Here is a 12,523-nt window from a genome sequence, read left to right as displayed (position 1 = left end):
TATTTCCGTCAGTAATACATTCGCCGTAAGTGACATGCTTTTTTAAATACATAGAAATGGTAGACAATAATATATGTTGTTCAAACATTGGTTAGCGTAACATTTGAATGGGTAGTTGAAACAAATCTAGCACACACATCTAAACGGCAGTTTGAGCTGCATTGTATAGTATCGTGAGGTTGTCTCTGACGGCTGAATAAATTCCACATTCAGAGAATAATATAATATGGATGCTTGATAACGCACCAGCTCACTCCAAAAAATCAGGTGCAGCTTCAACGGATAATGACTCCAGGAAAACAAGCGTAACTAATATGGCAGGAAATCAAATTAGCCACACTAGCCAAGAGACTAAAACGCATCTTGATAAGGCTCCAGCAATGAATCAGAATTTCAGCCAATTAAGAGCAACAAATGTGGAAACAAAGCCAATCAGACGAGCAACAAAAACGCCTCAAGGAAACAAATTGTACGCCCATAAAAACTTATTCAAATTTGAATAAGACATAGCAGTGTATAAGTACCGTGTTAAGGGAACCAGTTCATCATGACTGAGTCGTGGAGTAGGAATTTTTTTCAGAACCATGTTCATTCTTTTGTTCATCATCTTCATCCTTCCTTTTTTTTTTCATGGTATCAGAGCCCTGATCAATGGGCGTATCTGGAGATACCACCATGTGATTTTAGCAAGGTTGTGCCATTCTCTTCTCGACTTCCCTAGCTTTCCAAAGAGCTACTGCACGCAAAGAAGATCCGAGCTTTGAGTAGGAATGTGGAGACCTGCGAAGACAGCCCTGTTTCTCGACAGGCCTGATTGTGTGCCTGTCAGGACCATGGGAGCAGTTCCTGTTCCGCGGCCGAAATCTCAGTACTCCGCCGTTGGAAATCTGAAAGTCAGGTACTTAGATTACTCTGTTCCTTACGGTTCTAACGAGCTACTGCTTGCCTTGTTTGAAGACGTACCCAGAGAGCAGCAGCTCGGTGAAGATCTGCCTGTCTCTAGGCTGAGACAGGGTGCTGTACCTGCGATACAGAGAAACCAGTCTCTGTTTAGTCACTCCTGCCGGACATACCAGACGTTGGATCTCTCCCTTGCTGGTGCCATCACGTTACTGACATCCTCAGCTTTCCAGCAAGCCTGAGAACAGACATTCCGCCTTCCCTACAGGGAGAAACGAGCTGGCCATTGAAGCGCATCTTCGCCGGCTAGTGATCCCTCAGCTGCATGCAGCTGATTTCCCTGCTGAGTTGCTGTAATAGTCCAAGAAGAGGACTGCGAGTGTGTTGATCACATCTTGGTCATCATGGCAGCATCAACAACATTTTCAATAGCTAAGTACCCATACCCTTTCTCGGTCAACGTGGCCGAAATCTCAGTACGAGGACATTAAAAGATTTCATAAGGATCAAATAATGAAACGGATACCAAAACACAACAGACCGAGAGATCGAAGAATAAATCATAAAACCAAGAAGCACAGGGCATAAATAGGCACTAGCTGGAAGACGAAGACAGTCATGCGATTAAAGAAATGCTAGAACCAGTTATGTAAAGCAGTCAAAATAACTAAATAAGAAAGAAAAACTTTGGAGAAATAGCAGCAATCATCGGATTCAGGCCATGCCAAGCACAAATAGAGAAAATCACACATAATGGAGAATCATGAACACATGGAGAGTCGTGAAATAAAATTTTGGGAACGACAAATAGGGAACAAAGAAGAGAACAGAACCCACCTCTGCACATGGGTCCCGACCGGTAAAGACAAACGACAAATGGTTGCTGGTGTAGAATCCCAGATTGTAGGTACGTTCATAACTAGTTTCTTCATTTCCTTGATATAATTTTTGTGATATGTATATGTACGCATGTTACTTTCTAGCAGTTTGGAGTCTTCAGATGAGATTCATATGATTGGTACAGTTAGCTGCTAGCTCTTCAACAACACTAATTGACTTGAAATCCAATAAAGCATGACAAAGAAACCATTCAGTTGAAGTATGAGTTTCTTAAAAAAATTTAAAAAGCCTGGATGCAGTTTTGGAAAACCAGTGAGCAGCTTAAGTTTTAGGATTGGCGCCTATTTTTTGTGTTCTATGCGTTGACATATTTGATTTGGAGCCGCCTGGTTTTCCTCAGTGGCCCCTTGGGCCCGTTTGACATTAAGTTTTCACGCCAAATTTTAGAATTGACATCTATTTTTTGTGCTCTATGCATTGACATATTTAATTTTAGGAAAAACGGTTCAGTTTGGGCTTTTTTATGGAGTTCCAAATCCCAGTTTTTCACATGGGCCCTTTGAAGACAATTTGACTTCTAATGGAACACATCATCACAACGTACACAATGATTTGCACTGAAGAGCACAAACATATTTCTTTTTCCTAACTAGTATTGGCCATGGCCGATGACCTGCCTTGACCAGCGAGCGTTGGTTGGCATGGCTGGCTGCAGCCAACTTGATTTGGCAATGGCTTGAGCTTTTGCTTATTGGTATGCATGCATACTTGTACTTGAAATATGTTTGTGCTTTGTTTTATGTGTTTCCGCATGTCAGGTGTGCATTTTGACCTTTTTGCCCTCACATGCAAGTTAGTAGATATAAGCCAATATGGGCAAAACTATGCGACCAAGCACTGATCGTGCTGGCAGGTGCAGTTTAGTCCTGCGGCTTGCCGTCAAGAGGCACCATGACGAATCCCTTTGAGGTTGGAGGAAATCGAGTTTTCCTGTTTCCATGGTCTGCGAGCCATTAAATGATCTTGGCAGGTACCAAATAGGATGATATGGTTTTTTATGAGCACTAGCAACATTGCTTACATGTATATTAGCCCCTTCTCTAGAATTACACCAATTGATGTATGATGATTTGACCTAGGTATCAGGGATACCACAACCTTGTTATGCTTGTCAGTGGACCTTTTCGAGAGGTGTCCTATTATGATTAGGGTGCCGACAACTAGTAGTGGACAGTGCCTCTGTGGATGTGATTTCAAGCCTACAAAATTTGTTATATGATGTTGAACAATGATTATTATGCACTTTTTAGTATATTTGATCAGATAATGTGATACGAGCCTATGTGAAATATTGAAATTGTATTTTGAGTCTGAGCATGAGACGAATGTAAGGGTAATGGTCAAAGGTTGGTTTCATCATGAGTGGACTGTATCGACTAAGCGCCAGTTGACCTCACTATAAAAGGGGTTAGGTGCAGTGGCGGAGCCAGAAATTTTTGGCTGTGGGGCACTGGTCCATGTGAAAAAAAAATTCAAATTAAAATATATGTTATTTTAGACTTCCCACTAGCAGGGAAACTCGCTTCTCACTTCCCAGCTTTGCTCTCTTTGACTCCTTCGTGTTATTGAGGGGAAACCAGAGTAACTAAGGCACCAAATCAGCATTTCTTAGTGTAATAGCGTTACGTTTTTAGTTTCATACCTCAAAGTTTGTGCAGCCATTGTCAACATTTCTTTCTTGTTTGTTCTTCCCTTTTTCTAGTTGTGGTTGGCTAAGTATCTTTGACTTGAACAAACAGCAGAGGGAAGTGGGTCCAGCAGTGATGGCAGGCCTCTCTTGTGATTTTAATTTTAACTCAGGCAGCCTCTACAGTGATTCTCTAGAAAGATTACTTCACCCTTTTCGTCGGCAGAAGCATCTATGCAAATCATCAATTTCTTTTTTCTTTTCCCCTTGTTATGCTGCAGTCAACATCCATGTTTGGATAAGCAAGAGTTGAATTCCATCCAATATAATGAGTTTTCCCCAACTCGAGCATAGATCTAGCCGGACTTCCCCAACATTGACTAGTGCTGCATGGAAAGTATAATTTATAAGACATTGCATAGCCATAAAACCTGCTGCACCGCAAAGCAGGGAATTGGAAATAAGTAAGGGAAAAGGACCATTAGAATTTCAATTCATTTCTACCTCAGAATCTCAGATGCAGCGTTTTGGTTCAGTCACGAAGCAAAACAGAGTAGTCTTGACCGCAGGTCCGCAACACAGGTGACAGGTCTCCATCTCACGTTCTCACTTCTCACCAGTCAGGCAGTCACCAGTCACCACCAGGGCAGCCGGCAGAGTCGGCAGACGGGCAGAGGTAAAGCCGGAAAGGAATCAAAGGATGTCATTTTCTGCCCTAATGGCTCTAGACTGCAAGTGAGAAGAAAACCACACAGGCGTGAGGCTCCATTTCACATGGAACCATCTTGGGCTGGCATGGGCAGGTGCCCACGCTGGCTCTGCTACTGGTTAGGTGGCAGCACATGGGTCAGGTTTTGATAACAGACTTATCAAGAACAGACCATATGACTTGGTCACCTTTTACAACTCAAAATAGAATCACTTACTTGCATGTGGTGCAATTGATTTTGGGTGAGTATGAATGCATGAAATAAGAAGAGAAGCTATATGTGACATTCATTCTTCTCTCTTTCATAATCTCCCAAAATTCATTCAATATATTCATACATCATATGATATTCACACATAAAGATTGTTTTTTAATTAGAATGTAGGACTTTTTCTAAATGTACTTACCATATTATTAAGCACAAGAGTTAGAGGTGCAGTCTACAAGCTTAGACTTAAATCAAAATCTCAAAATAATTAGAAATCATGTAAATGAAGTTAAAATCAATCTTCAAAATATATTGGAGACGTGGATATTATCTACTTTGCCTCAAAATTGCCATAAAATCAGATTTTATATTGATTTAAATGGTTGAAATTATAAATGTTGGTTCTAAGAAAGTTTGATTCTTAGAGAATGATGAAATTTTGCTTAACTTCCCATAAGTTAAACATCCAAATCAGCTACAAGGCAAGTGCTTTTAAGAACATGCTCTCATTCATGTTGGGCTTAGACATAAGTTTTAGAAACCTTTTCTTTTGTAAAACCAAATTGAATTTCAGATTTTTATGCCAAAAGATTCATCCATCCCTTGGACGATTTCAGCATTTTTGATTTTCTCTTTTGGAGGAGATTAAAGTTGGATTCTTAAATAAGATTTTGCAACATTTTGAGATCTTCACTGATCCCATGCAAGTCTGAAAATTGATAAATAAAATCAACAACCCCAAAAGTACTTTAGGGTACTGATTAAATAGAATTAGAAATTTTCCTTGTTCTATGAAGAATAGCCACTTTGTGGCTGAAAATTAATATTTCAAGTGCTTAAAATTTAATGTTTGAAACTAGTTCGCATGGAACATGGTCTGATTTCAGCAATGTACATGCACTTCATGTATAAATTGCTGGAATAGACAAAAATTTTAGATGAAATAGAGCGATATTATACTTTTGTACTACAAAAATCAAAATAATGATTCTCTTTTTTTTAAAAAAAAAAAAATCAGCTTGGAAATGTCTTCCAATCTAACTTTAAAAGAGAAAAAAAAATTAATAAGAGGTTTTATATATATATATATATATATATATATATATATATATATATATATATATATATATATAATATATATATATATATATATATATATATATATATCATGGTACCTCTCAAAATAGGATTTTTAACAATGGACCACGTAGCTTATGGACCATGATGATTCATAGCTGGGTTCTTTTACGTAGAAAGATTGAAAACTAGTTTCTAATCTTCTCTACCACCCTTGATCAACTAAATCAAGAATGCACAAATCAAAATGACTCAAAATGAAAGAAAAACAAGAAAATGCTCAAGCTTGTTTGTCTATAATTTGCCATGCAAGGGTGGATCACATTCATAAGAATGTATCCATCTCTAATGGACATTGTATATGTTGCAGCAAATCATTCTTTCACTGTAGGATTCACTCATGGTGGGGAGTTTAAAATGGTTTAGACTAGTTGGAAAAATTTGGGGTGTAAATAGCCTTTCGCCACCATTCTTACTGTTGAGGATGGAGGGTTCTTTTGACGATGCTATAGCTCGAACCAGATTTTTACCTTGCTCCACCAACCTCTCTCACCTTTTCCTGGGATTCTCTTCTGAGCATGGCGTTCCAGAGGTAGATGTTTCTCTAAGGCTTTTTCTCAAGCACCTTTTTTGCATGCTTGCAGGACATCGGAGAACTTGGGATCACTAATGCCATCAAAATGGTGGTGGTGAATCTGAGCCTACTTGTTTCGTGTGGCAAACATTTTCCCTCTTCGCATCTCTTTTTGGCTGTGTAGGAGCCCAAATGTTGCAGCTCTAGCTCCAAAGGGATGCCCTTGTAGTTTTGCTCAGTGTGTCCACTTGGGAGTTGGCTCACCGACCCAAATATGGTTTTTTCATTTGCCCAATCAGGTTGGAAAGCTTTCCGTGCACATTCTTGATGAGCGGGCGATCATTTTGCACACTTGAATTGCCAAAAACAGTGAAGGCATGCTTAAGAAATCCGTTGCCTAAAGCAAACAAAATCTAGCAAAAATTTTGACAAAACCAGCTTTTCCTGGTGATCTCGATATTTCAGCTACTGGTTTCCCACCTTAGTGTCCCGCATCACTGGACAAATGTGTTCCGCATCACTCACAGGCATGTTCAAACAATTTACCACCACTATAGCCTGTGGCCTTTATTATTACATCTTCAGCAGCCCTTGCAAGCCACAACTCAGCTTTTCCTGGCGATCTCGATATTTCAGCTATTGGTTTCCTACCTTAGTGTCCCGCATCACTGGACAAATGTGTTCCACATAACTTGCAAGGCGTGTCCAAACAATTTACCACCACTATAGCCCGTGGCCTTTATTATTACATCTTCAGCAGCCCTTGCAAGCCACAACTATAGCCTTTTTTCGCTTTGTTCTCCTACCGATTCACACGAATAGCCTTTGTTGTTCTGCTTCACTTCTTCCGGTGTCACCACTACAACTTGTGCTCCCCCACACCTGCCTCTAGAGCCTATCTTTAGCCATCTGGTCCTCTTTTCGGTGCCTTGTCCTCATGTTGTGCTAAGTTGTGTCTCATCAGCCTACGGGGCGGTACTCAGCCATGGCTTTGAGCAGGTCCGGATGCAGTTGCCTTTGGCAGTGGGTGGACACACACATGTACTTGGCATCATTGCTTTTGATCGGCTGTTCTGTACATGTACGTAGTTGTGCAGACCCTCTGGAGGCTTTTCTTTCTTCACGGCAGAGCGTCAAATCCCCGATTGAAGTCCCAAGAGGGGTCAGGGCTTCAGCAAGACTGGTGCCATGGCCACCCTCCCTCCTACTCCACTGTTGTGGCCACAACATGGGGCTTGGGTTGTGGTCATAGTCTTTGTGGTATCTGGTTGGGCAACCCCTTGCCCTAAATCGCTTGTTATGTTGTGCTGCTGTCAATTTTCACTGCTTGCCTGAGGGGGCCCATTAGGCTTTGTCATTGTCATTCAGTTGACAGTCCAACATCTTCAAATGTGTTTTCACTGGCTCACTTTAGCTATAGGATGCTTGTGGCCTCCTTCAAGCCTTCCTCACACGCTGTGAGTTTCTCCTCTTGTAGATGGGCGACTGTTCCTTGCGGCAGAGGCGCCCCAAGGTAATCTCCATTGGTCGAGCGGCCTCCTCGGTTTAGTGTGTCCCCTCTTCCCGTTGTGCTTCCAGGCTTCGCCACCAATTTCAGTCTTTAGCTTCTATCCATGTTAGATGGGGTCAATGGTTTTGTCAAGAGGTGCGCTACTTTGAATGGCCACTGGGCTGCCACGTGTACGCGCTACTGTTTTCTCGCTTGTGAGAATGATCAACGACTTATCGGTCAATGGCACAACTTTGCAGTGGTCACTTTATCCTTTTGGATTTAGGTCTCTTTGTCAGTTGTCCCTCAGTTGTCAACCTCTGATGCTAGCTCTATTTACTTAGGCTCTATCCGTCTTCCATGGTGCAAAGGGCATGCCTTTCTTGGTAGAGGTTCTATGGGTCATCTGCCCAGGTGGACATCCCCACTAGTACTCCTTGCATGCCAAGCTCCCACCCTTGCTTCCCTCACCACTGAAGCTGACCATGGCTCCTCAGTGGTGCCTTGTCCACTTTCCGCCGTGCTCCCCTGAGGTAGATTACTTGCCCCCTCCTTTTTCTTCTTTGTGAAATGGGGGTTCATACTGGACCATCTTGGGATGCTTTTGCTTGATGCTATAAGCCGCTCTGTCTACTCTTGGTGACCTCCAATCTTTTGTGCCTTCATAGCCGGTTGTTTGCTCGCTGTATGATTCACGCCCCCCCCCCTCGCTGGCGGACCCGTTCTCTTCGATCTCCCCCACTTATTCGTGTGCCCCGTGCTTCCGTCGGTTGAGGGTTGCCCCCTTGAGGTTATTGTTGTTGCTCACTCTTCTTTGACTGAAGCCATGATTGCTTTGGTCTCTATTGATACCACGCATCCAATCAGCCCCTCTCCCTCTATTGCCTTTACCCTTGTTATCGGCCCCCTTTTGGCCCTCTATTGACTGGGACCACTCCTTTGCGCACCTCCTCCGTTCCTTATCTGTTTCCCTTGAAAGTAGTATTGCCACCTATTTACCCCCTACATGCACTACTCCATGCACTTAGTTGCAGTTGCCCTTACACCCTCACCTGCTTGCTCTCCCCTGCTTGTCCTGTCCTCCCCCACCTCCCTTGTGTTGGCACTGTTTTCCTCACTCTGGGTTCTGATTCTCTATCCACCCCTGCCTTCTTGTCTTCCCATCTCTCTCCTACTCGGTTTCTTGGTCCCAACACTAGACTATTTGTTTGTCCCCTCCCACCTGATAGGTTGTCACCTGTTTCTCCCTTTTTAGATGTTGAGTTAGGCATTCCCCTTTCGAATGTACTTGCATCTCTTAGGGTCTCACTTCCACAGGATTAGCTCGACTTCTTGCATTCATCATTTGTTGCCACTATTGCGCCGACCTCCCACTCCAGCCCTTGCATAGGATCAGGGCCTCTGCGGTCTCCATCTTCTCTCCTGGTGCTGCTAAGATGGTGAGGTGATCGTCGCATCACATGGTTTTCCCATGAGGGTTGTTTATTGGAAAGTACGTGACCTTAATGCCCGTTATCGACATAGATACCTCTCTTCTTGGGTCCGTCACCTCGCTTGTTGTGGTGTAGACCAAGCTGCTTGTGGTCTCCCATGCCTGCCTTCTTATGCATCAGCACATTCATTGGGTGCCTTCCAGCTAATGGTCCTATTTGCGACATTATGCTAGCATGGTATCCGTCTCTTATGAGGGTTGTAGTGCTTGTTGGTAAGTATACTATCTCAACCATCCTCAATGGTCTCTGGCCCAATGGCTTGATTTTAGTAACTATGGTTTATGGCCATTGCATTTGGGCCTTGCATAACCAGTTGTGGGCAGAGCTTCATCTTACTCATGAGCCTGCTTCTTCACCATGGCTTTTGACATGACAGGGGACTTCAATTGTCTGCTTAACCCTACTAACTCCTCCTTCCCTATCGCTTCTAGTTCATCTACGTCTGTCTTTCGCTCATTTGTTGACGAGTTTGACCTTTTCGACTTGCCTTTGAATAATGGGACATTCTCTTGGTCCAACAATAGGAATCCCTCCATTATTTGAAGGCTGGACTGTATCTTCCTCTCGCCTGAGTTGTTCTCTGCTTTTCCATTGTCATTTTGGCAGTGGATCTTTTAGCTTGTCACTGGGCCCAGCTTGCGGTCTCTTTCAATGGGATGTGTAGTGAGTTTTTTTGTCTTGGTCACGACCTTCATCAGTGTTGTCCATTATCGACATTGTTTTTCAACTTAGTTGCCAAGTGCTTTATATTTCGGCACATTGCTGTCATTGACTTCCTCACACCACATTCACTCGCCTACTTACTAGCCTTATCTACCCTCTAGTATGCTGACAAGTTTCTCTTGTTTGGCACTGCTTCTCGCCAACAGATTATGAAAACTTGCATCATTCTTCGAGTTTTTGAGTTCATCTCAATATTTCTATTAATTTCACTAAATGTTACCTTTCTCTCTTTCATGTGGATCTGGCTACAATACTTTTTTGTGAAGGCTTGCTTTGGGTGTACAGTTGCTGGCTTGCCCATGAACTACTTGGGTCTTCAGATTATGCTATCATCTCATGTGCTCTCCTTTTGGGATGGAATGGAGCAGAATCTTGTGAATCGCCTCTATTTTTGGTAGAAAAACCTGCTTTTGCTCCTAGGTCGTATTACCCTTGCTGAGCATTGTCTTGCGTCTATCTTCTCCATGCTTTTGCAGTCTTTCGGCCTAATTCGGCTGTCCTAAGGAGGTTTGATAAGATCGTCTGTAGCTTTCTCTGGGATGATGATTGGCTCTTGAATTTCCTTAAAGAATGTGACCTTTCTCGTCTTCTTGAGGGTGGTATCTGCCAACTGAGCATTTTTCCCTTGCCATTTTCATCTATTCCAAACATGACATCCCATCCCCTAGTGATTAGCATATTTTTCTCTCTTACACCTCTCCCTCCCACTTTTGGTGTGGCCTGCTTTCTGTCATTCCACTTTCCTTCGCCATAATGACGTCCCTTCACTTGCCCTCCATCATAGCCTCTTTTTCCTTCATGTGGTTTCACTTTTTCTTTTTGCTACTTGGCCTCATTTGGTTCTTCTGTTGCGTAGCTTCCAGCTCAGTCCCTTTGGTCCCTTAGTCCCTCTCATTGTGCCATTGCTTTTGCCTGTCTTTTTCTTGCTATCCACATCAATACATTTGACCACCTATAACGCCTTGACATTAGTTTAGCTAATCAGTGTTACAACTGAGACTCAGGTTCATTTTTTTTATTTAATGTCTTTTTTTCTATAGTGTTCTTACCTTTGCATGACCTTTCATTGTTTGTAACCTTCCATACCCGCCCTCCATTTGCCTTCTTTTCTTTTACTCTACTTCCCCCACCTGCCCTTTTTTATGGGGTCGTGTCTAGAGGCTATGGCTTATATCCTCATGGTGGCGTATTTGGGAGGAGTGCAACAATAGGGTCTTTATGGGCACCTCCTCATCGCCGGATTCTATGACAAGCTTTGTGCAGGGTGATATCCACTTTGCTATGTGGCTAGGGCACCGTCTTTCGCTTGTTGTTGCATGACTCTGCTGCCCCCCTCCCCCTTACTTTGTTTTATTGTGTTGTCGTCTTGTATATTTCATTCTTCTATTTTGCTTTTGCGGCTTGTTCTTATATCTAGGGGACTTCTTGTCCTCAAATTTTGTTATGTATTCCCATTTTATCGGTTTTCTCTCTCTCTCTCTCTCCCCCCCTCTCTCTCTTGTAAAAGGGAGGTTCCAAGCCTAAGTTAGCACTATAATGAACTCCACATTTCTAGGTTTGGCACCGAACCTAGAGATCGAATGGTGTAGAGCCAGTCTTGATTTTAGGTTTAAATCAGATCCTGTAGCTAGGTAGGGCTGCACACGAGCCGAGTCGAGCTCACCCAGCTCGAACTCGACTCGGCTCGAAATGCTCGAGCTCGAACTCGAACTCGAGTCGAGTTCCTAACACGAGCTCGAGCTCGACTCGACTATACATAGTCGAGCTCGAGCTCGGCTCGTTTAACGTTTAATTATTAAACCAATAGTCGAGCTTGAGTTGTTTAACCCGTTTAGTCGAGCTTGACTCGTTTAACGTTTAAGAATTAAACCAATAGTCGAGCTCGACTCGTTTAACTCGTTTACTGAATCAAACCAATTGTATTACTGCTAACAGTTTCATCAAAAAGATATACAAAACCACCTGGCATTAATTATGTCCAGATTGTCAACAATTTTTGGAATACATTATACATACAAGCAATGACTGTATCAAGTTCGAGATCACAGCAAGAACAATCTAAGGGCATAGTGGAAAATTTCAAGTTCGTGATACATTATACATACAAGCAATGACTGCAAACATACAAGCAATGACTGCAAACACCACCTCATGTTGATCTTTCTCAAACCTGTCAGGTCACCAAATTCATTAGGGAAGCTACTGATGGTTGCACAGTCAGACACATCAAAAAATCTAAGGCTCTTTAGTTTGATAATCTCACATAATCCATGAGGTAGACGCACCAAATTATTGCAATAGTCAATCTTGAGTTCTGTGAGCTCCGGAAACATGTCTGCAATATTCAGTCCTGAATGGCAATTGGCCTCATCAACGTCACAAAAGAACAGTGATGATTTGCAACAATTAGACTTGGCAGAATACGTGGCCAAGTCTCTTAGTAGATCATGCTGAAAAACAAACAGGTCATTGAAGATACCATCCTCAACAACATCATTCCTACATGAATCACATTCTTATCAGAAATATAAACCAATATGGGGTTTATCAAAGACATGCAGACAATCCAACATTTATCGACCTTGATTTCATACCTCATTTGTATTTTGCATGGCTGATCATTGCAGCCTGACCAATCAAAAGAATGAAGTTCAGAAAACAGTAATAGGGAAGGTTAAATTCAAACCAGTTGGACGGGTAAATAATTTTGGCAACCTGTTACCGTGTTACGACATTTACATATGTGACTACTTGCATAAAACAAGATGGGTTCAAATGCTATGAACTTCCACCATTCACTAAGCAATCAGAAAAAAAAGGAGC

Source organism: Nymphaea colorata, chromosome 9, assembly GCF_008831285.2.
Source record: "Nymphaea colorata isolate Beijing-Zhang1983 chromosome 9, ASM883128v2, whole genome shotgun sequence".
Lineage (NCBI taxonomy): Eukaryota > Viridiplantae > Streptophyta > Magnoliopsida > Nymphaeales > Nymphaeaceae > Nymphaea > Nymphaea colorata.
This window is presented reverse-complemented; position numbering follows the sequence as displayed.